Raw genomic sequence first — 5,403 nt, 5'->3', positions numbered from 1 at the left:
TCTCTCTCTCTCTCTCTCTCTCTCTCTCTCTCTCTCTCTCTCTCTCTCTCTCTTTATATATGTATATATGGGTTTGTACATGTGGTTTTATGTATCTGTGTGTCTTTGCGTGTGTTTACTTTGGTAGGTGTAGATTCTCCTGTATGTGAATTATTTATCTGTTATATCTAAATATACTTTAAGATATTTTGTATGCAAGTAAATGATGGTTTCAGACACACCCGTAAATTATTTTTAAACCAAGACAATATACATAATTGTTGTGGTACAATGCATTCAAAGGATTTTTTTCGAAGGAATAGTTAATTTGTGTTCCTTCCATTTGTGTATTTTACACAAACAATAACAGTTTTTCTTTGTTTCCTTGTAACTAAATTGTTTGTTGATATATATTTTCTAAGGGCAACACATTAGAAAATTTAGACACAATCTACATACAATGTACGTACAATGAATAATTGAATAAATTTCAAAAGAGGATGAAAAGGTCAAAAATGATTCAGCACCAAATAGAATATATTAGAGTATTTAGTTCCTACTCTTTGTTAACGATAAAATAAATAGAAAGGATAAACTGGAGTACAATGTATGTAGCCATCTTTTCTATCAAAATAGGAAGGGATTCAGAGAAATGTAAGCGAGGCCTTTTGGGTTGTATGTATGTTTCCCGGAGAGGGTAAAATGAAGTGTTTAACAAAGAAATGTAATGTCGTTGTATTATTGGTTACGTTGCCACTTTTAGTGTTTATTCGGCAGCCATGCTTGTGCAAAGCCTTCAGAAAATCCGTTTAGTGAATTATGTCACCCTAGAACTGTTTTGATATTTATTTCAAGATTCGAAATGAAAAGTAAAGCTTGATGTAAGGGGAAAGAACTGAATGGATATATGTGTGTGTATGTATGTGTGGGTGCGTGCGTGTAAGTGTGTATGCGTGTGTGCGCGTCCGTGCGGGCGTGTGTGTGGATGAGCGACTTGAGTCCACAATGCTGCGAACTATCACTCACTCACTCTCTCTCACACAACTAATTTTCTGCACAGCTTTGTCAACCGAATTTTATTCACAACTTAACCGCACGCCATGATAAGGTATATTTGTTCAAAATGTTACACGTTGTAATCAGATCCTGCATTGCGAGTTTCTCTTCTTTATAACAATTTATTCTGCGTTTATAATTCTTTACCATTATATTGTCGGGTCACAGAAAGTTGTAGAAAAATAAAGAATGAGTCATTCATGGTGAGAAAGCAGAACAGAATTTCTGCAGCAGAATAGACATTTCTGGAAGTCCAGAGCCACTGTATTAAATCTAATATTAAATCTAATATTAAATCTAATATTAAATCTAATATTAAATCTAATATGCGTATTAATCCTTAAAAATGCAATTCCGCCTTCATAACTATGTAGCAATGTCTCTATGGATGCTATTTTAAAAACGAAAAAATTCGTCAAATTAACTCGTTACAAATGTAAAACATTGTTACTTGATAATAAATCTCAATATCCTATTTTGTAGCAATGAGTAGATATAATAAACATGCCATTGTCATTATCTTTGACTCGTCTATCGCAAGACAATGACTGAATCATCTACCTTAGCGAAGACTGGAAATCGTACATGTCACGTAAATGACACTGACTAACTGAGAACTCGCACAACGACTCTACTACTACTGACATTTTACAACGACTGACTGTCAGACTTTATAATGCCTTGTTCATACCACTTAGTCACGCGGAAAGGGGAGTGCCATTTTCACAACAACAAATATCAACAATGATTCCTTCTGTTACAATTTTTGTTTCCACGTCTTTATTGTGTAAGATATTAATATAGAAAGTATATAATAAAATTAACTCGAAACTATAAAACAGAAAAGAACAACAAATTATCTTGACACCAATACAAAATGAACCGCGTGGCAACAACAAGATCAATAAAACACATATATTATCTCTCTTTCTAAGACAAGTTTCGTTTATCACTGAAATATATTGGAACAGAAGATTCATTATTTTTTATCTATTCCATTCCATAATAAGGAATATGTATACATAATAAGCGAAAATAAACGAATAAATTGTGAGAACTATATATTTCAACATATTGTACATTGCCTTACGAGATATAACCATGAGAAAATTAAGACATAAAAGATAATAAATAGGTATGAAGTATTCACCATTTTGTGCAATATAACCCTCATAAAATAGGAAGTGACGCACTGTAATGTTGAAAAATAAAACATAAAATGAAATCGTTATAAGGTTTCTCTACCAAAATATCAAAGAATTTACATTGTGCGAATAGGAATTAAGTAATATATCTAAACATTACCGTATCTATTTTATATAGTTTAACATCTCATCTCGTTAATCACGAATAGTTTAAAGCGGAATAAATTGTAATTATGATGTTTATGATGTAACTAAATTGCTGATGAGAATTTATATCCTAAATTGTTTATTAATATAAAAAGAAATTTAAATATATTTGCTTCCTGAATGTAAAGGAAATTCCTGCTTACTTTCGAAATGGTATGTAGAAGATGTTTTTTGGATGTGGTTCTTTTACTCTTTTAGTCATTGATTACTTTCGGTTACTCGGTCACGTCCAACATTGGCCAATATTTTCACTAGATGTAGATGATCACATCAGCTCTAATATTTTGCCTTATAATGTATTTAATTGACCTACATTGTGGAACATGTGATGCCCATCTTATTAAGACTTGGCGAATGGGAACGGAATATAAAATGCGGCATCAAAATATCAGTAGGGGTAATATTTTACGATCTATGTATGTGTGTGTGCCACATATGCAGTATTCATTGTAACTGTCTTGGTAAAATGTTTATAATTCAGCGAAGCGAACCAAAGATTTACCCATCGGTTGAAGTAAATTGGGACTGCTTACCTTCAGTAATCTTAGGTGCTTCTTAGAACCCGATGTGGTTAGCTTTGACCGGGTTATAACTGAGTACTCGTACACTACTCGCCTGAGAAATCTACACATACACACACACACGCAAACATATAGTTATATGTATACCCATAACATCATCATTATCATCTTTTAACGCTTCTTTTCTATGTGCGCATGTGTATGGTAAACCACACATTCGCGTGAGGCGCCAGTGTGCGATTTGGTATAGATTCAATATACGGATACCTTTTGTAGCGCCATAACTTATAAAGAAAGATATATAAAGACAACGCATAGTAACGCTGTATGCAAGTTGTCCAACTTCTCAATCAAGCAACGAAATACATTTTTATCCCTTTAATTGTGTGTATGTAATTACAATTAATAATGTAAGGAAGCTTAATCCGAAATATCTTGAGGAACGTGCACATAAAAATTAAAATACATCTCTATGCTAACTCTTCTTCCGTAAAAAATGTCAATGGAAATGCAGCCCAAATGCATCCAAGTTTCCCTGGATGACACAACGAAACGTGTGGATAAGAGAAGCCAAAACAGCAAAAAACAATGTAGGAACTGCACAACTAAGTTGTACGCAGCTCATTGGTTGCCATAGCAATGCTATCCAGTGCATATACAAAAACGTTCATATACAAACACTACAGAAGAGAAAATTCGGCGCACAATACCAAATATTCGAAGATTTGCTTATGAGGTCCTATCGTCCCAATATTGAAACACATAATAAAGGTACATCGACTTGTAATATTTCGGTATGTTTTTGCCATATGAAATACATTTAGAAACATTTACATATATCAGCCAATGCTTCCAGAACGATTTCTCTCGTTCTCACATTCTCTCCTACCGTCTCTGATATATTAACTAAATACACTTAAGATGACGTTAATAGTGGCCATCTAATATTTCAGATGTTAAAAATATTTGGAACGAATCAGTATTAAACATTCTACTAATTATATATAAACGTATTTATAACAGTTATGTATTTGATATTTCTCACTTCTTTTATAGTAACGGCTTTTAATAATTCTTACATAACACATGAATACATTGTCAATGTAAACATACAGCCACAGAATTTCTTGTTGAAACGCCTCAAGGTATTGCATTACTCTCCTTGTTGATTTCAAGATGTCTTAACTAAGTGTTTAAACAACACAGCAAGCACATGCTATTCTATAATTTGCACTTATTAACACGATAGCCAATTACGTCAATTGTTGTTATTCTGCGCATATTGAAATTTAATTAATATTCTTTATAAATCTGTTGACCTTCTTTCTAACTAGACGCAGTTAGCTCTTGAGCGATATTAATACAAATATCCTTTAATTAGATGGTGTGCTGCTGTGTCAAGGTGTATGATTAAGGCATGTATATAGTTTTGTTGTAGGATCACATTTTGGTTCAAATCATATTGAGTCAACATATGATATTTATTGATATGTGTTCGTGAGAATTATTTGGAAAAGCAAAAGGTAAATATATATGGTGTCCTTTTAATTGTGTGTATACAAAGTTATATATATATATATATAGTTTTGTATACATCCTGTTAGGTTTGTCGATGCAAACAACAATTCCTTCTGTTCTGTTTAAAACTGATGTAACTCAATAGAAGTAATACAACTTAAATGCTAGGTAGTTAAACTGCTTTCAATTAATCATGCAAACAATAGCATGTGAGATTATACCATTTTAAACTGTTACATTTTTTATCTATACTACTATAAGATATAATCTAAGATTAAATATGTGTTTAAATATTTATCGTATTTCCAAAAAGTTTTTAAGTTTAAACATTTAAAAAAATTCAATTTTAAAGTTTAAAAAATTAAAAGTTACTAAATATTTATGCTTTGTAGAATCCTTTGAAACAGATTTTCGTTTATACAAAAGAAACAAATAGAAAAGCGACAGAGTCAACATAAACAACACCTCTTCATCAGTTGTCGGCAGTTTTATCTACTCCGCATTGCGAGCATTACCACAAGATGCGTCTTCGTCAGAGCAGTTGCTTCCCGCCTGAGGGAGACGGAATTGTGGAGATATTTGAATCTTAGTGATCACTTAATCACTACAATTGCTACTCTCCAACTCGACATCGATTCCACGCGAGTGGGATTCTGAAAATTATGTGTGCCCCTCAGTGTAGATGTGTCTCCTAAGGTGATTTCTGTAGGTATATCGTGAATATGAATTCTCGTTCGCAAGATTTCTTCTTGGTATTCGTATAAGGTAAATTAAGGTACACAGCTTCATTCTTATAGACATCCATAACAAGTATGAGATACCAAAAGCAACAAATACACAATACAGTGAAAAAGTATTAGATATTACGGTTAGTATCTTCCGTAATATCTTCTTTAATATACCAGGCCGTGTATACCGTGGTTGCAAACCGAATACTGTGTCATTGTTATTAATCGATACTTACGTTCCAGCTGCCA

The sequence above is a fragment of the Octopus bimaculoides genome, chromosome 15 (assembly GCF_001194135.2).
Source record: "Octopus bimaculoides isolate UCB-OBI-ISO-001 chromosome 15, ASM119413v2, whole genome shotgun sequence".
NCBI classification, from domain to species: Eukaryota; Metazoa; Mollusca; class Cephalopoda; order Octopoda; family Octopodidae; genus Octopus; species Octopus bimaculoides.
The sequence above is the reverse complement of the archived record's forward strand: the minus strand, read 5'-3'. Positions refer to the sequence as shown.